Raw genomic sequence first — 21,249 nt, 5'->3', positions numbered from 1 at the left:
TAAATCTAAATTAACAGAACTCAAAACTTTGATGCAGAGGCAATACTCATACCCCAAAAAAGAAATTTTATAGAAAAAAATCTCACTATCTTAAAAGACACAATGCAATTAAGCAGATGTTTGGCAGCTAAGAACTTATAAGCAGAGAGGTACATTGTCTAAGAGGAAAGCAGCGCATTATTCACACATTGGAACATTTCAATACAATACATATATTTATATTTAAAAAATAAAGGTGTTTCATCCGCATAAGAGGCATCCGTGCAGAAAAAAATGGGCCAATCAATTCTATTTCCAAAACAATGTTTGCATCCTACAGGAACAGATTTAACCATATGGTACATGCTGAGATTAGATCTGCATCTCTCTCACCCTTTCCTACTGCCTTAGCAGAAGAAAGTTCTTCTGCATGTGGAAAATCCCAGGGATTTAACTGCTTTGGCATCCTACTCAGGAATCAGGTCCAAACCTCTTTGCCATAAAGACAACGATGCCTATGAAAAGACGACTGTGCCTCCTGCTTCTGCCATCTTTAGATTGTGTCAACAAGGAAGAGGGAGTTGGAAAAAGCTCAAAGAACACATTCTGCCTGGATATATTCCCTGCACGTAAACCCAGGCAAAATTGAAAGGTAGCTTAAATATCTTACATTGAAAGACATCCAGAAACCTGTCATGGCTGACTCTCAAATAACATTCGTGTTACAGTTTAGTATAAAGGTAAAAACTACCACACCATTTAATTGGTCTTTCTGTGGTTAATTTTTTTTTAAAAAAGCTTTATCAAAGTCCATATACTGAGCAATAGAATCTGCAGAACCATTTTGAATGGGTTCAGCCGTATCTCCTAGAAAGCAGACATAGCATGAGATGGCAGAAAAAAATAAACCCCATCAAGTCTGGTAGTGCGGCCAAGCCATTGGTATCAAAGCCACACGCTGTGTAGTTAATTCAGTGAGGTCATGACCATGCGGGGGGTGAGGGATAACTGCAGGGCAGCTGAGCAGCTTAGAATGAGCTGAAATGAAGCCACAGGGGCAGGGTTGTGCATGTGTTCAATAAACGTCCCCAAAGCACAGTGGGAACCAGGGACAAGCCCTGTTGACATGGAGCATTTTAGTGATAGAAGCTGAACTTAGATAAGGTAACATTCCCCCTTGAGCGCTAGAGCTTTTGCCATACAATAAGGCAGCCTTCACATGCACTGACAAATCATTGGTGGCATATGGAAGTCACTGTAGTTTAAGATATAGCATCATAATAGCAATAATCGTCTTTTAAAAATAAGTTGCAGTTACTCGGAACAAAAAATGAATGAAATAATGCCATTTGCAGCAACATGGATGCACCTAGAGATTATCATATTAAATGACGTCAGTCAGAAAGAGAAAGAAAAATACCATATGATATCACTTAAATGTGGAATCTAAAATATGGCACAGATGAACCTACCTACGGAACAGAAACAGACTCACAGACGTAGAGAACAGACTTATGGTTGCCAAGGGGTAGGGGTGGGGCGAGGGATGGCGTGTGAGGTTGGGGTCAGCAGGCGTAAGCTATTACATATAGAAGGGATAAACAACAAGGTCCTACTTTATAGCACAGAGAACTGTATTCAGTATCCTATGATGAACCATAATGGAAAAGAATATATTAAAAAAAGAATGTACATATATGTATAACTGAATCACTCTTCTGTACAGCAGAAATTAACACGACATTGTAAATCAACTAGACTTCAATTAAAAAAACCAAAAAAATAAGTTGCAAGGATGTAACAGGTAGCACAGGGAATGTAGCCAATACTTTTTAATAACTTCACGTGGAATAGAACTTAAAAAAATATAAAATTACCATGTTGTATCCTGAAACTAGTATAATATTGTAAGTCAACTGTACTTCAATTTTTAAAAACGAATGAAAAATAAACAAAAATATACTGGGTAAAAGCTTCAGTGACCCCACAGATTTCAGCACATCAACTGGTTGGCATGAAGGCCTAATGACTTTTACTGGTATCTACCTAGAACCCGGAGCGCAGGATTCACTTAGTACATAGATTCTGAGTTAATAGTTCCTTCATGAAATATACCAGACACTGAACTAACTCAGCCTCTGTGTAAACGTCATAATCGGCCGACTCTCTGGAGGTTTCAAAGCAAGGATGACTGGGTCGGGCAGACGTCTCCGGGTGACTGCCAGGGACCTGCCCTAAGACAAAGGTGCGTGAACTTATCCCTGTCCACCGACGTTGTGACGCTTTCGACGTAAGCTCACTGCTACCAAACCCAAGCCTGTGCTTGCAGGACAGCGTCCACATTCCACCCCATGTCAGGATCTCACAGCAGGCTTTAAACATGTATTCTACCCTATCTGCTGAGTGGAAAAAGAGAAATGGTAAAACTGCTGTAAGATATGATTTAAAAAATATGTTTTACTCCTTGAATTTCGGTCACAGCCATTGTTCACAAATGCCACTTTTTTCCTGTGACAGCTCGAGGGGTAATAATGACATTGGTACAGGGCATGTTTCAGTCCCTGTTGGTTTAGCAAAAAAACAGGAATTATGTTGAAAGCATATTTCTACTAGCGATTCCAAAAAGGAATATATGACAAACACAGGAGGGCAAAGTCATTATGAACTGAAGTTATAGATGTTCTAAATGGTGAACTATTGTGCTTGGAAGAATATGTTATAAGCCACTTGATGAAAAAAAGAGCAACTGGACTATAAAAATGAGCAAATAAAAAAGAGTATAAAAAGGCCAGGGTGAAGTAAGTAATAAAAGGCTTTTAGTACCAAGACATTGACTGGAGTCCATTAAGAAGTGGAAATGAGATTGCAGGTGTATTTGCAGAGCTGGCCCTGTGCTGTATTCCAACTCAGTGATTCTACAGGCATAGAGCAGATGAACACAGTTTCTAGAAAAAATAAATGATCAACAAGGCAGAAGAATGTAAGCATTAGTGATAATCACTGCTGGAAATAAGAAACTTTGGGGCTTTAAGTTCTTCCATAGGTGCTCAGTGGCATATACTCACAGGTGAATTTCTATGCAAAATAAAAGTGCATATAAAATGTGTTAGTGATAATTACAGGGGATCAACTTCTCCACATTAATGAAAAACACACAGCTTAATTATGGACAGTGTGTCTTGTCAAATATCTATATGACCAGAGAAGAGAATGAGAAATGAAGAAATCAACAGTAAAGCCAAACATAGCTTAAGATTAAAGTAACATAATTCAAAGGCAACATGATAAGCACTGACAGTCTTTTTAATTACCAAATAGCAAAAAGTAAGCAACAGCACGAGCTTTCAAGATTCTGTGTCTGTCTAGCGCTGCATAAATTATCCCTCAGTCTGTTTTGATCCACTAAATAATATCTACACACATAAATAAGGGATATCTCCATCACCTTGCTATAAGAACTAAATCTACACAGTATAGAGCAAACGGCCAAGACAAGTGGAGACTTGATATGGGAAGTTCTAAATTTATACTTATCGTGCCACGTAAATATACAACCTGAATATTACAGTGAGAGTGACATGCAACCACAGCTTCACAACAAATCCCCAAGCTCATGCTTCCACCTAGACTGTTGCTCTGAAGCCCCTCCTATATGGAAAACAAGGGCCATCTTTAATCATCACATAACTCTCATCAGCCTAACTGCCCACAACGTGGAAGACTGTTGAATGTCTTATATAAACTCTCATGGGCAGCGCCATCTGACACTCCTGCACTTGTGCAGTGTCTGCAAAAGAGGCCTGAGGGACAGAGGCTGAAGGTAATAAAGTTCACCGATTCTCCCAGTGGAGGACTAGCATCTCAAATATTGATACATTTGGAAAGCAGAGGGACACTGAACGCCGTCCACTCCGATGGTGGACTGCTGTCTGCATATTTCTCTCCTCCCAAAGTAGCCAGTCACCCCTGCCAATTTCCTGGGTCAAATTCCAGGAAAAATTTACAATGTTTACAGCTGAGCTAGGAAAAAAAATCCCTGGGGGGTGGTGGGGTAAAGGCCATGAATGTACTTAGCATTGAGCCTTAGGCTCCAGTCATGGAGTCCAGAAGAAGTGGCAGCTAGAAAGTCTGCAACATAGAACTGGGAAGTGGTCTCTGTGGACTGCTGTTCACAGTGGCCCACATTCCCGTGTGGAACTATCCTCTATCAGAGTAAAGCGCAAAGCCCTATCAGCGACCAAACTCTTTCATGAGTTAACAGCGCTGGACAGGGCAGGGAGCCAACCTCTTCTAGAGTACCTACTATGTGGTAGGCGGCGTACAATCTACTAGGTGCACAGTATCTCTTTTCATCTTGTCAATAGCCATTAAGGTGGACAGCAGCCTATTGCATCAAGAAAAAGAAAGCTAGAGGAAGTTAACTGCTTAGTGCCCAATGCCAGGAAATAATCGCCCAGTCCAGATGAAATCTAGGTCTGTGTTATTCCCAGTCCCACGTTCCTTATGGCGGGCACGCTGACTCACCCGAAGGCTACTTCCAGCCAGCTTCTGCTAAACCACTCACACCCGTCCAACCTTGAAGGCCAGCCAGCACGTGCCTAGTTACAGAGTATCCCTGGAGCCAATGAGGAGAAACATGGCCCACAAGCAAACATGATAGTGACTGTGGTTATGATTCTTCAATATCCTGATTGAGTTCATAACTGTCAATTGAGAAATTTGAGAAGAGTCATTCCCTAAAAACTCAGACATGAGGGGAGAAAATTAAATGTTCAGTCTTCTGTGTTCTGAACAGACCACCTGGACTAGGTAGATGCAGAGAACCTATCACCTCAGCTCGGAAGAACGTCATTTTGGAATTTTCAGAATTTAACAGAAACACCAAAGGAGGCTGGATAACTGTTAGCAAAAATCGTCTATAGAGCTCTGCATGCAAGATCAGCAAAGACTGGAAGGTGCCCAGTGCAACGTCAGTGCTGAGGAATGAATCTAACATGTAAAGCTGTAGACCCATGGGCATCAGCAAGGCCAGGACTTGACACTGCAAAAGGACATTGCATTACTGCGAAAATGTGTAATTTAGAAGGCGATTCTGAACATAGCTCTAGACTCTGGTGATTTTGGTGTCTAGGCTAATAAAACTTACGTGTCATATATGTATTTCAAGAAAAAGTAATCGTAATAACTTAATCAAAGAAGAAGAGCACAGTTGATCCTTGAACATCAATTTGACCGCAGGTCCACTTATAAGTGGATATTTTTCAAGAGTAAACGCTTGGCAGCTGCAGAGGACACTGTAAGTTACAGGTGGATTTTTGACTGCTTGGAGGGTCAGTGCCTGGCAAACCGTCACATTGTTCAAGGGTCAACTGTATACAATTTCATGTAAAAAACTGAATTATCAAGCCATGGTTCTTAGTTTGGAAATAAAAATAAACAATAAAAATGGTAATTGAATGAAATTACTATGGGTCTTTAGTTAAAGACAATAGCATAATAGGGGAAACAACGTATCTCCAATATCCTTGTTAGAGCTTTAGAGCTACTTTGTGAAATTATCCCCAAGGTGTACAATTAGTTGTCCAAATTTAGTGACAATACAGAATTACATGAAAAATAGAGAATACATTTTTGCAATGAATCAAGTTTGAGATATTACTTGTATGGTTTAACCTACAGACATGAAAAATAATACTATTTATAAAAATAGTTTTCTGGGGGAAAAAACCTGATATAATTACAATGCATGTATAGAATGGCTTGAAAATGAATAGTATTTAAAATCCTATTTATCAGAAATGTGAAAAATATTGTGTATTTTTATTGATGAGCTGACACTATTAATCCTTATAAACAGGAACTTTTGTCTTTTGCTTTTGTTCTCCCACTTGTAGCAGTGGTGCTGTATTTTCCCAGAACCACTGGGAAAATGATCTGGATGATTCTATTGCACCTTATAAGGGCAGATCTTAGTCACAGAACAAAGCAAAAAAATTGACCCCTAGTCTTGCTTGCATTTGGCCTGTTCCGAAAAATCACCTAGTAACCAGACACCGCTATGCAGTTGAGAATCTTCATTTTGAAATCTAGAACTTAGCTTAATAGCCAATTTCCTGAGACATAAATGATTACACAGTTAAGTGACCTTACAAATTTTGTTTTGTTTTGCACAGTTCTCTACAACTGTGGACATTATATAAATATTTCTGCACTCAACTAAGTGCCTGGATAATTGTACTTGTCAGATAAAATTTTGTTCTGTGAAGCTTTGTCTTTCAAATGCATGTTTTTCCCTTCTGTACCCTAAGTAGCTCACCGAGTGTCCATCCACAAAAACCTGATACACCATCCTTCACCATTTAGTGTGACTGGGACTTTCTGTTTTTCACACTTCCTTAGAGCCCATCTCACCTGGAATTATGTACACTGTATTTACACACGTTGTAGGTAAATATTCTCTAGATCTGCTACAATAAGACAGTTGCCCCCCTACAATTGAAATACCTGCCCCGTTGGCTTCTACCGCTATAAATCAACGCCTGTGTTTCAAGAAGAGAACATCTGTCCATCTTCAAAAGGAGAATAAGTGCATGAACACATCGATTGCCTAGAAGTAGTTAAGAAATAACACTATCCGTGTTGGAATCACTGAATAGTAGAATTTGAAGGACCTGATTTATTTTGCAGATAAAGAATTGTACTTAGGAAGAAACATAATTCACTTGTCACACAGCTGGTAAACAGTATAGTGTGTGAGCGCATGTGTGTGAGCGCATGTGTACACACCTTAACTCCCACAATCAGATCACTGCTCATTCTGTTACTCCATCTGGGAATTGGAGATGCCAATGATATGCTTCCTGCTGTGCTGTTAATATCACTCTCCCCTCAAAAAAAAATCATTTCCACTGTGTTATTTGCATAGAAACATACAAGTGAAAAGGGCAGTACATAATGACAATGTATATGGCTTTCTTATGTAGCCTGATAGAAGATGCTACCATGGAACTGTTCTTCCTAGTTTAAGAAGGGATGTAAATCCTGCCTCACGGGACCTGTGGCCACTTATCAGAGTAACTGTAATCTGGAGTAAGGGAAATAAATGCGTAAGACCCTGCAATCGTCCTCTGGGGGCTGAGAGGTCTCCAGCTGACAGCTAACAAGAAGCCAGATCCAAGTTGTACAACCACTACAAACTGAGCTTAGAAGAAGACCCTCCCCCACACGGCCTTAGATGAGATCATCACCCAACCACTACCTTCATTTCAGCCTTGTGAAACTGAGCAGAGAAACCAGTCTTGCTGTTCCAGAACTTCTAGAGAATGGTGAGATAATGCAACTGTTTTGTAAGCCACTAATTTGTGGAAGTTTGGTACATAGCAATAGGAAACAAATATATTATGGAACCATTCCACTCCCCCCTAAAAGTCATAATGGTCTCCTGGGTAGATTGGGGTCTATTGGAGGCCAGATGATAAATGGAATAGCAGTCCAAGTCTGTCTTACTCTAGGTCCAATAAGTCTGAATGAGCCACATGTTCCCAATTATCTGGGGTGGGTATACATGGCAACTGTCATAACCCCCAATCTACCGAACCAGATTAAGAGTCAACATTGTAGGAAGGGCCAAGTAGAAACCCTGGAATCTGCCATCCTTCAACCTAATTAATAAATCAGAAGCAAAACAGCATCCAGGTAGATTTGAAAAGTTTGGCAACATCCTCAGACTTAAATTATGTAAGTGTGGATTTTGATTACCAATATATCCCTTTGAATTCACGTTTATGGCCCCTTCATAAACTAGAAGGATAGTGGAAGATAAGACAGGAGTAGAAGAAACAACCACGTGGAAATCCTTTCTACAGCTCCTATGCTGTAAGTGATGTGTGCACTGAAAGAGATTAACACCACTTCTGGAATGTAGCACACGGCTGTTGATCTGATGAATCCAAGCTTTTCAATCCTCATCAGAAAGCAGTTCATTCTTATGTGGAAAGGGCAACAGTACACCTACAGTCTGGCTTCAGTTTGGTGTTACCTTCTTTTCTCTCAAAACTACAGTCTGTGAGAACTTGATATCTTATGGCACGAAGTGTCATGCAGGCTTAGTGTATGGTAATTGCTCCAGGGTATAGTGGCAAGTGCTTTAGAGGGTGAAAACAACAACCTCAAGAGATCCAGAGGCCTTTCATATCGGTGAAGTTTTTTGGGGGTGAGGGGTTCTATGATCTGGGACACTCCAGGAGCACTTCCGATGCAAACAAATTAGTACACCTGGAACTCCCTACTACAAAATAAGAGTCCAGCACTTGATGGCCCCTTGAGATTTTAGAGACAACATATGTCACTCTTGCAAATACTACTCTGACTCATCTATTGGTTGGATCAAAAGGGTCCCAGTTTCATGTGGGGCTTAGAGTGAGAGAGGAATGTCAGGTCCACTCTGGGCTGCAAAATCCCTACCATGCGACCTGCATGATCTGGGAAAGCCAGTGCTATGATAAATAACCCTAGTAGCTAAAGATGCAGAGAAGCATCTGGAAAGCCCCCATAGAAGAGTCACAGCACAGACCCTTAGGGTCCCAGAGCAAGGCCATGTTATTCACAGCAGAGTCAACTTCCTGCTATGCCACTGGGTCCTGATAATTAGTCAGTATCTGACCACGGAACATCAGTGACTCTGAAATTAGAGCTGCACATCAGGAGGTGAATACCCACAGATCTCCACATCATAGGGTCAGCTGGCACAAACCCTGTACTTGATGGATACGGTAACTTGGTGAGCAGGTCCAAGCATATCCAAATGTCTCAAGTTTCATGAACAGGATTGCCTCCTAACTCTTGGACCAGCACCTTTGTCAGCTCAACCTATGGCATTAAAGAGGTTCCCTAAGACCAGCATACAGAGAAGAAAAAAACTCAGCTCTGGTTCACAGATGGGCAGCTTAATATGTTTGTGCTGGAAACACATCTTTTGCTTAATAGTGTTGCCACTATAGACCCACTTACAGATGGCCCTGAAGACATCATGAGGGAAAATATTCCCAGTCGATAGGGTTTCATGCTGCTGTGAAACCCCTTTACATTCACTAAGCTGTGTCTGTAAAGAGGCTGCGTTAGCCTGAGAGAAGAATATACATGAACTCCTAGCCAGGGGCAAGTATCTTGGCTGTGGGTCAGGATTCTTAAAATAGCAAGTTTAAGATGGTGAACAAGGAGATCTGGGGAACAAGTACGTGAATGTGCCTCTGGGATACAGTATGGACCGTGGGCATCTTTGGGTCTCATGTCAATGTCCACCAGAAAGGATCCTCCACAGAGGAGGTGTTCAACAACCTAGCTGACGAGATGATTTGTCTGGTGCTTTCAGCCAGCCCCTGTCCTCAGCCATCTCAATGGGCCCACATAAGGAATAAGCATGGTGGTGGGGAAGAGACCGTGCCTGGGCACCAGAGCACGGCTTTCCTCTTGCCAAGGCTGGGCTGCCTACCCTCACTCCTGAATACTTGCCGCATTAGCGTACATTGCACCGTGGTGGTAACTGACCTGAATATCCTGAGTATCTAGGGTGGTTGCTACTTACTGGGACAAGTCATCTGGGACCTGGAGGAATCCCTGAGACATCACTTGGTACTTCTAGGCCTGCTGACACAATGAACGGGGATCATAGCATTCTGAGCTGATAGGAGATCAAGTCCCCCGAGAGATGAAATTCTGCACCTCAGCTGCCATCAGCAAGCTAAAATGTGGGCCAAGAGTAAGGGACATCCCGCATGGGTGATGGAAAAGGGAGATTATTAATTACAGCCCCGAACTGGCTGTAGCAACGGGGACTCCATCCTGTTACACTTACTTGCCTAAGAAAGGTGTGGCTGACTTACCACCATGCTGAGCTGGGCACAAAAAAGACCTAAGGATGCATCTGAGCAGCACAAAGGATGGACAGGATGCAGACAGAAGAGGAGTTGCTGCCCCTTTGCATCCCTTTGGCCTGGCTGTCATTTCAGAGCTAGTGAGATTGGGCAATTTCATGCAAGGTGACCCTCAAACTAAGCCTTCCACCATAATTCCTTTCCATGGTTCTTTCGGATTTCTGTCATAGAATCATCTTCCAAGTCTAAAATTCTGACCAATGGGCCCTGTACAAATGAAGCAACTGACAAAGGATTAATCTCCAAAATTTATAACCAGCTCATGCAGCTCAATAGTAAAAAAACAAACAACCCAATCCAAAAATGGGCAGAAGACCTAAATAGACATTTCTCCACAGAAGATATACAGATTGCCAACAAACACTTGAAAGAATACTCAACATCATTAATCATTAGAGAAATGCAAATCAAAACTACAATGAGGGGGCCTCCCTGGTGGCGCAGTGGTTGAGAGTCCGCCTGCCGATGCAGGGGATATGGGTTCGTGCCCCGGTCCGGGAGGATCCCATATGCCGCGGAGCGGCTGGGCCCGTGAGCCATGGCCGTTGAGCCTGCGCATCCGGAGCCTGTGCTCCGCAACGGGAGAGGCCACAACAGTGAGAGGCCCGCATACCGCAAAAAAAAAAAAAAAAAAAAAAAAAAACTACAATGAGATATCATCTCACACCAGTCAGAATGGCCATCATCAAAAAATGTACAAACAATAAACGCTGGAGAGGGTGTGGAGAAAAGGGAACACTGTTGCAGTGTTGGTGGGAATGTGAATTGGTACAGCCACTATGGAGAACGGTATGGAGGTTCCTTAAAAAACTACAAATAGAACTACCATATGACCCAGCAATCCCACTACTGGGCATATACCCTGAGAAAACCATAATTCAAAAAGAGTCATGTACCAAAATGTTCATTGCAGCTCTATTTACAATAGCCCAGAGATGGAAACAACTTAAGTGTCCATCATCAGATGAATGGATAAAGAAGATGTGGCACATATATACAATGGAATATTACTCAGCCATAAAAAGAAATGAAATTGAGCTATTTGTAGTGAGGTGGATGGACCTAGAATCTGTCATACAGAGTGAAGTAAGTCAGAAAGAGAAAGACAAATACCATATGCTAACACATATATATGGAATTTAAGAAAAAAATGTCATGAAGAACCTAGGGATAAAACAGGAATAAAGACACAGACCTACTTGAGAATGGACTTGAGGATATGGGGAGGGGGAAGGGTAAGTTGTGACAAAGCAAGAGAGAGAGGCATGGACATATATACACTACCAAATGTAAAATAGATAGCCAGTGGGAAGCAGCCGCATAGCACAGGGAGATCAGCTCGTGCTTTGTGACCCCCTGGAGGGGTGGCATAGGGAGGGTGGGAGGGAGGGAGATGCAAGAGGGAAGGGATATGGGAACAGATGTATATGTATGACTGATTCACTTTGTTATAAAGCAGAAGCTAATACACCGTTGTGAAGCAATTATACTCCAATAAAGTTGTAAATAAATAAATAAAACAATTGTACAAGGTAAAAAAAAAAAAAAGATGTGTTACAGAAGTGAAGAGTAGTTGATACTAGGAAATCCTCAGCCAATACAGGAGGAGGGCTGGTGGATAAATGCTGCAGCCCAGGGCCAGGTCTGGGAAGCCTTCTACATGCTTCTCAGATGTCCCTGCAAAACCCCATCCCTGGTGCCTGCAGCAGAGACACAGGTAACATACTCTGGTCACTCCCTCCATTTCCCTCTGTGTCCTCACTCCTACCCGGAGTCAAGTCTCAAATCAGCCTGCTGCCCTGATTGCAGACCCTGCTTTCAGAAACAGAATGAAGACACCTATGTTTCATGGAAACCTCCTAGATATGAAGAACGATTCATATATACTTATCATCATTTGTAATATTAGCATTATTGAACTGGTGCTAGATAAGTGTATATTATGTATGTACATTAGCATAGGTAAATAAGATTATTCCTGTATGACCTGTGGTTTTATTCACTGATGATATTAAAGTTTATACTGAAATACGTCTCTCCATTATAACTGTTCAAGTATACAATTATCCATCTGCTGAGCTGACATTTTTCAGCCTGACATTTAATATTGTCACAGACAAACAGTCCTACTGAGCCTTGCCTAGGTTTTCAAAGACAGTGTCTCCAGGCAGAAACGTTTTAATTAAAGTTTGATTTAATGAAAATTATGAGTCACAAAAATAAATGCTTCAAGTAATATTAAATATCCAGACTGGAAATAAATCTGGAAAGTTCTAACCTAAAAGCTTTCAATCATCTCTAAGTTTGCTATAACAAGCACAAGGTTCAGATTTCCACCACTGTCAATTTTGTTCAATTTACTAACTTGTAGAATTTGTAAACAAGCCCATTTTCCTTTTCAGAAATGAGCAGTACTTTTTGTTGTTGTTGTTGCTATAACGTTTTCAATTTTGCATTCCCCACAGTGATTCTCACATAGTAATAAAAGGAATATTAGCTAACGTTTTGATCTCATGCTATGTCATAGATTGTTTTACACATGTTCCCATATATAGTTTTTACAGCATCTTTGTGAAATAAAGTGATCAGCCCCATTTTACAGATAAATAAATTATGGTACAAAGATATAAAATAAACATATCCAATATCATGCCTGGTGGTAACACAAGGATAAAAATCCCAACAGTCTGACTCCAAACAATACATTTCTAACAACTAGACAATTGTGACTAAAAATATATTTTAGGGAGGTAATTCCTCCAATAAAACCCTTAAGGTTTTAAGAAACTACAGCTGTATCTATGCAATTTTTCACCATCCCATATACCAACATATACCTTTATATTTCAAATATTCTTTGAGAATATGCTTCATTCTTATTCTAAATCAAGAAAATAATTTAATGTAAAGGCCAAAAAGCCAATCCTCATGGCACCACTCAGCACAATTTCTTAAACTGACACCATATTTTGACTACCAACTCACATTCCATCAAGTCTATCCATACTTAAGTGCATAAATATCTTATGAGTTTTTTAACCAAATTCTTTTGATGAAAATAATGCTTTCATGGCTATAACTAGGCTATAAAAGGTAGGTCTTTCTACATGGTTAGAGAAATATGCCATTAGGAACTTACTTTCTTCTGAAATTTAAAGAAACAATTAAGCAAACTCATCCGTGTTTAAAAATCACTTGAAGAATAAAACTGTCTGATTTATGAGGAAAAGTCTAAGAAGCTAGATAAGCTGATACCTGATGAGTAGTAATATAGTAATATAACTGAAAGTTATAAACACCACTGAAGACAGAACTATTTGTCATCCTGGCTTTTCTGCTGTATCCTGGAATAGCGCGATACTGTCAAGTGCGAAGAAGATTTTTCCCCACTTTTGAGGTTTTTATAATCCTCTGCCTTGGAAATGCAGCTCCCTGATAAAAGTAGAACAAGTTTGCCATTTATATAATAGGTACCAATTTGCTGTGAATAGACTTAATTTTATTAAATCTTTTGAGATTCTATATGAGTCATTCTGTCAATATTGACTGCAATTTAAATCAAAACGCTTCAGCTTTGGAATCTTCTCCTTTTTGTAAACTATGCTCATCTCAAAAGATAATTACTTAAAGACTGCTCATTTACAAAATGGCCCCAGAATTTATCCTTTATCCTGCACTCCTACTGCGGTCAGGTTCTCCTCACCACTAGGCATGGGGCACACCAGTTTGATGAGAATGCTTCACATTGGAGGAAGCCCACTTACTCTATGGCGAGTTCCAGCATGGGACAACCCTTTTACCCGATTGCCAGAAGGACTTCCGTGTAACAAAGTCAACTCTCCCCTGTAGAGGATCAGGGAGTGGAAGATGGACCTGTGGGTGAAGCAGCTGAGAATGGGCAAGCAAACCACATGCTAGTAAATATAGAACCTAACCTGACATCAACATCCAATGTCTAGAAATCCAAAACTTTCTGTCAAACTCTTGAAAAACAGAGGACAAACACAAATAGAATGAAAGTTAAAATGAAGCATAATATCCCCTAAGGAAACAAAATAGGACACAAACTGTTTACGTTTCCTCAAGACAGATGAATACAATGATTCAAAAAGAAAATGTAAGCAATATATATAAATTAGTGAAATGAAAGAGAATGAAGACCTATTTAAGATGCCCAACTGTAAAATAGATAGCTAGTGGGAAGCAGCCGCATAGCACAGGGAGATCAGCTCCGTGCTTTGTGACCACATAGAGGGGTAGGATAGGGAGGGTGGGAGGGAGATGCAAGACGGGGGAGGTATGGGGGTATACGTATAGCTGATTCACTTTGCTATACAGCAGAAACTAACACACCATTGTAAAGCAGTTATACTCCAATAAAGATGTTTAAAAAATAAAATAAAATAAAATACCCAATGCTTTAACAAAGTCTATAAAAGTTCTATTGAAATTCAAAGAAACACAAGCCCAGGCACAGAGCTATGATACATGGGGTTGTTTGCAGGGGTCAAGCCAGGAAAAACTACCTTGAGAAATTCTTTTAAAACTGCCAAGGATAACCGTTAATAAATTAAGAACATTAAGAGCACAAAATGATTATGTTTAATTAAGTTTACAATCTATCTTTCCTAAATTATACATGTAATTCTCTAAAATAGAAATTACTTATAATTCTAAAAATAGGTGAATCATTTTTTCATTTGAATTGCTATTGTTCACGTATTATCTAAAATAACTTCTCAACTTGGTGCGTCACTATTACCACAGCATGTTTCAGATGCCTTTATGAGATAAAGAGACCATGGTGGTAGGGATAGTCAGAGAACAATTATTTCAGTTTCATACACTGAACTTGAGTTGTCAAGCCCAATACATAGACAACTCACAGGAATAGATATTGCCCTTGACATGATCATTATACAAAGGTTTGAACTGTTGGGCAAGATGGGAAAACCTAGAATATGTTCCCCTTTGATGCATAATCATTCTTCCTTTTCTGGATTTTCCCATTATGTATTTTATTTAGCCTTACAAATGTCAGTTTTCTGGCGGGAAGCTGGTGGCAAGATCATTTGACTGTTGGATGGATTTAATGTGAGCCTCTATGAAATGTGCAAACCTCACGTGGTTAAGAATTTTCACCTTGAACAAATTGCTTGTTACATGCAGATAACTCCAAGTACAGTCTCTGGCTTTTAAGTGTATATTATCCCACGGGGCTAAATTATGATTCGCCAAGCTTAAGTCTCAGAAAAATTTGAATGAATTTTTAAATAGTGGCTCTTTTACCTTATAATTTGATTAAGTTTTATAAAATTGAAACAAATTCTAATAGAATTATTCAAAGTTAATTACTATTTATAGAAAAAGTTATTTGACCTTTTATAATCATGAAGGGCAAAGGGGAAATTAATTGTATAATGTTATTGAAAAAGTCCATGTAAGACATTACATCAGTAGTATTTTCAATGTAAATGTTTTAATCCCACAAATACACTGCAAGTGTTTACACCATTAAATTTGCCACTCATTTTATTTACCATACTCTGACACAAAAGATTCAAAGGTATTTTTATGAGTCATCTATCACACCAAGTTTGCTGTGGACACGTAATTTTCTGCCTGAAAATTTTATCCATCTTTAAACCTTCTATATAGGGAAGTTGAGTATGAAAGATTCACTGGAGAAATCACAGGTGTAATTCTATATACTTAGTTATGAATGTTTCAGAAATGTCACCATCATTTCTATAGTAAGCATCTTCTTATTTCAGGATGGCTGCTTTCCATACAAAGCACAGATATAGATATAGAGATATAGAGAACTCAAACTCACAGATATAGAGAACTCAAAACTCAATAACAATGGGCATTCTCCTTCAAATGTGCCTAACGTTTTAACTCCTTTAGACATCTATGTAATTTGTGTTCGTATATCTTTAACTTTGTCTAAATACCAAGTATTTTGGCAGAAAAGAAATTATGAATATGGGTATGTGACACAAAAACTTGTCTGAAAAGTCTAGAAGCCCTTTGATGACGGCAACCAACTAATGAAGTCATTATAACACCGGTTAGACAGCAGTAGAAACGAAGGGAAACTCAGGAGAACAGAGCGCTGAGTCCACCTGCACTGATCCACAGGCAAAGCATCAACAGTATGCAAATGATTTAACAGCAATACAGGCTGCATTCCCAGAGTAAACCATTTCATCATTTTCATTTTGTAGACAGCTACTGAAAGCTTTCTGCTTGACCCTGAATTAATCGTTCCAGCAAGCTGTATCTTGCAGTTTAGAGTAACACTACCTGCAAACCTTTGGAAAAAAAGATCAAGATTTGCCAAGGACTTCTGCAGGGAAACTGCTCAAAGCTTTAATTGTTTCTGTAAATGAAGGTCTACACAAGAGTGGAAATAGAAACAATTTCCACACACAATGCCACAGGTGGGTAACATACAGCCTCAGTGCCAGGGTAAGGAGATGAGCGTTCCTGTCAGGAGCTGGGTCACCTCAGCAAAGACATTCTATTTCTTTACATCTGTTTCCCACTGGCACAGTGACCTTAATTCTTGCTTGCCAACTTCAGGGAGCTGTTGTGAGAATTAAGTCAAATAATAGATACAGAAGTATACTTTCCAGATAAACTTCACAGAAATACTTTATCTGCCCTGGGTTATTGGACAAAAACATGATCCTACTTCTATTTGTTTCCTTTTCTCTGATTCCTTATTTTCTCCTCTGTTAAAAGATTTGTACTAGAGGAGCCCATGCTCTCAAGCTCTGAATTTCTGTGATTTTCAGGGGCATATGCTCTAAAGAAACTTTCAGAGATTAAGAAGCCTTGAGTCTCTTCCTTTTGTAAGTAGCTAAGAATATAAGAAACATATTTAATAATTTAAGTAGTAAAAAAATTTCTAAATCCTGTCAGTAGTTATTCAGGTTGTATTCTTACTGTCATCTAAATATAAAGTTATGGCTTAACTTGAGGCTTTTCAAGCAGAACTGGTAGAAACAGTGGAATGGTGGTTACCAAGGGCTGGGAGTCAAGGATTGGGGAGATGATGTTTAAGGGTAGAACTTGCAACCAGTGGATAAATAAGCAGATAAACTAGTCCTGGAGAGCTAATACTCAGCATAGTGATAATAGCCAACAATACTGCATTATAAACTTCAAAGCTGTTAAGAGACAATTGTTCTCACCATAAAAAAAAATAATGTGACATGATAGAGGTATTAGCTAGTGCTACAGTGGTACCATACAGCAATATATGAACTCATCAAGCCAATACCTTGTACGCCTTAAACTTATACAATGTTAGATGTCAACTGAATCACAGTAAATAAAAAATTTGAGACTTTCTTAACTGTGAGGTTTAAACAATTCATTGTGCCCCAATCCCTCAATTTCCCACATTCTTCCCCCTAGAGAAAGGTACTCTTGGGAATGAAAGCATAAAATATCTTCAGACCGTTATCAACAAGAAAGTCCTATCATCATCATACAACATCCGAAGCACCTCTAGTTACCTCTTGAAACAATTAGGCTGACTTTTAGGTCACATCCTGAGAGAGAGAACATTTCCGCTTACACAATAGCAAAAACAAGTTCACATCAAATAGTACAACAGAGCATACGAAACTGCCCCCCACACACGCACAGAAGCTGTCTTTGCTCACATGGCTCCCATGTGCTTGAATTCCAGTTACTATGGTTAAGTTAGATAATATAGTCCCAACAACAGCTCAAATTTCAGTTACCACTTCATATTAACTATGAATAATTGCATTAATTACAAACTTTGCTGCTAGCTCTCAGGATGCAAACTCCAATGTAGATATCAGATGTGCATTGTGATCAGAGCCCATTCAAGTATCTCAAACTTCATTGGTGATTCACTGTGCATCTGTTATTCAATTCATGCACAGACAGTAAAGCATGTAGTTGTGCTATCTCCTTGTCTCCCAGTCATAAACCCAAGTAACATTTTTACAAAGCTCGATCATTCAAAGAGGATGTGACTAATACAGATAAAAGTACAGCAAAGAAACCTAAAAACACCACAAGAAGTCAAATCAGAATAAAACGTACCTGGAGCCATACGCGAAGTCAACCATGGGACCGTTGTCACTGTTGCTGGTCCAGAAACTCTGGATATGCAGCCAGAGGAATTTAGTGAAGCCAAACTGATCCACATCAATAAGGAAAGTGGTTGTAATGAGAAGGATGAAAATGTCCCAAGGATCAGAAGTGGGTAAGAAGCTCATATTAAAAGGAACTCAGCAATATTCCACAACATCAATGGCACAGGATAAAATGATAGCTGATTCCAACTCAGCATATGACAATTAGTGTAGGATGCAGGCACAGAAAAGACGCTCACCCCATATCAGAAGTTGTACAATGAGGGAAAAAAGTACTATTGAAAACTATTCTTGTACCTGTTTACGAAGAATTGGCCATCCCATGCAACTGTAAATTCAGCAACCAAATGTCCTCTCCCAATAGGAATCCTGACTCCAAGGCAGGCGGGTGTAGGATACGCAGAGTATAGAACCCAGGGAAGGAGCCATGCAGTCGGACCAGCACTAGGTCAGAGAGATTTCTCTGATTCACACTTACCTAAGATGCCACCACTTTCCACCGTCACGTGAAGAAAATGAAGTCACTGTTGGAATAACGTTCAATATCTACTGTTGTCTGTTGGCTGAAAAACAAAAAAAAAAATAAAACACTTCTCAATGTTTCCAACGTGTCAAATTACAGTGAATAATTTTACTGTTTTTCATTTCCCTATACATTATAAATGACCAAAAAGGAGTGTTTAATATTTAGACCAAAATTTATAAAAGTCATGGAAAAAACATGATGTTTGCCACTTATTAGATCCCTTTGCAGTTTCAGTCTACAGAGTAATTTTCATGGTTCCACAGTACCATTCAAAGCCAATCGATGTATCTACACACACACAACGGGGTAAAGGGAGATGCTTTTAAGGATAATCAAAGCCTTGAAGGAATAGGATTGGATCAAGAGTTCAGCATTGAGCTTTTTTCATGCTGCTTTTATTTTACTTAATTGAACTTGGTGCTCTTATGTATATAAACTCATAATTAACATGTATTTCTTCTAAAAAGTTCATGTTTCTGCACTCCTTACCTTCAAGGTGACATCTCCACCACCACATGACATCTCCACCACCACAGGTGGATTTAAGAAGAAGCTTATTTTCAGTTCTCCATATGGCTGACTTGACTTTGCTCTAGCCATTACAAGGCACATTAGTTTCTTGCCAGGATGCTTTTTATCATGGAAGTAGGCTTGAGGCCTATCACACTCCATGATTTTAATGTTAAATACGTTTCTTTGCCTTTAAATAAATCTCTTCAGCTTCATTATTTTCCCATTGTCCTACCTTTGGCACTAGAGAGTGTTATACTTTCTATTTTTAATCAAAAACATCTCGTGTGTTCTTTTAACACTTCTATTTTGCATAATGATGCTTTAGTCATCTCTATAAAATCTGCAAGGCCTAACAAGTTTCAGGGACCTTGTCAAGTTAAAATAAGTATTATGCTAACATGTAGAAGGATGTCTACAGTCTGCTGCACTGAGAAACTTTTCTCTTAATAATCCTGTTGAAAGTTTATCTGATGAAGCTTTTCTAACTGGTTCAAACTTCTCATGTTTCCTGAATTATCTTCTATCTTTTGTTTACAGAACCATGGCACCTGATTTTATAATCAGTTGTAGGTTGTCATTAATTATGCATTTATGCTAAATAATCCAAGTTTTTAAAGGGTTTCCCTCATCATCTACTGTGTATTAATGTATTGATAGTATAGATGCTATAAAATACTGTATCATACAGAGAAATTTGGTTTTAATAAAAGATTTGTTATTCCTTACTTTGTTAGCACTGAAACAAGATAAGTGAAAGCAAGATATTGCTCGAAGAGTTATGATTTTATGAGCAATCTACAAAGAAACTAAAACTGTGATACATAACTTGGTTCAAATGTAGGCATCTAAATTGCTCTGGGCACGTTTCACGCTAATTTTTGACCTTAGACAGAAACGTCAAATCCATCTGTAACTCTTTCTGAAACCTATTATCAAATGAGAAAAAATTTCCTGGCTGACACCCTTATCTTATGATGGAGCTTTGACACTTGAATCAACTAATAATTGTAGCTGTTTCACAGAAAAGGTCAGTTTTGACAAATGGCCTCTTGCACCTGGTGCAAACACTCATTCACAGTTAGGCTCAGGCTTTATTCAGTTAATGCAGTTACATAATCAGAGGCATCTTTGGATGGACCACAATATACCACAGGGCTTTCACCTAAAGGAAAGCATAAAGCTACATCTTTGTCTTAATTGATCCTAATGACAAGAACAAACAGATTATTATAAAAAGCTATAGGCAGCAGAGTTATGTGAACATGTCACTGCAGGTATGTAACAGTAAGACCCTGGTGCCAAGCAATCAAGGGTAGATGAAAGTTAAAAGACGGTAATTGTACACAGCTCCCATTGTACCCTATTATGAGAAAACTTGGTAGTGAAAGTCACAAGTAAATGAAAAATCCAAAGTAGTGACCTTCTTCATACAAGTCTGGTTAGATAGGCAAATTCACATGTATTCATTTTTTAAATTTAAGATTGAAAAATGAATGTTGTATAAGTTATTTTCTTCTCTAGTCTCTGAATAATTCTCATAACTCATTAACTTTTTAAAAATTATCCCCAAATGTCATCAGAATTAGCTGAAATTCTTGACATAATAACCAACATACTAAAATGTTTTATTTTAGAACTTGTTTGCAAAACAGAAACAGACTTACAGATATGGAAAACAAACTTATGGTTACGTTGGAGAAATGCGGTAGGGAGGGATAAATCAGGAGCTTGGAATGAACATATACACACTACTATATATAAGATAGATAACCAACAAAGACCTGCTGTATAGAACAGGTACCTCTATTCAATATTCTGAGATAACCTATATGAGAAAAGAAGCTAAAAAAGAATGATTGTATGTACATATATGACTGAATCACTTTGCTGTATACCTGAAACTAACACAACATTGTAAATCAACTATACTCTAATAAAATTAAAAATAGGTATCATTTTAGAAGAGAATTCTTATTGTGGTCACATAGAAAAGGGGCTAACTCACACAACTTTCTGAGAAATGTGGACATGTATTCTATGACCAAGAATTGATCCATCAAAATAAGTGTTTGTTTGAATGCCTATTATGTGCTTAGCAGTGCTACATTATGTGGGGAATGGAAACAAATGGTATCACAGTGCATTTTATTAGACG

At 39.0% G+C, this 21,249-nt stretch overlaps 1 long non-coding RNA gene across 1 annotated transcript in view; it reads right to left on the bottom strand.

The window, feature by feature from the left end:
• The window catches only part of LOC308608224, a 511,187-nt gene that overhangs the window by 342,468 nt on the left and 147,470 nt on the right, over positions 1-21,249 (bottom strand). The window contains exon 3 of the long non-coding RNA XR_014014110.1: positions 18,534-18,618. This is a non-coding gene — a long non-coding RNA (uncharacterized lncRNA). The remainder of the gene's footprint in view (positions 1-18,533; positions 18,619-21,249) is intronic.

The sequence above is a fragment of the Mesoplodon bidens genome (genome assembly GCF_964165515.1).
Source record: "Mesoplodon bidens genome assembly, chromosome: 20".
NCBI classification, from domain to species: Eukaryota; Metazoa; Chordata; class Mammalia; order Artiodactyla; family Ziphiidae; genus Mesoplodon; species Mesoplodon bidens.
The sequence above is the reverse complement of the archived record's forward strand: the minus strand, read 5'-3'. Positions and strand labels throughout refer to the sequence as shown.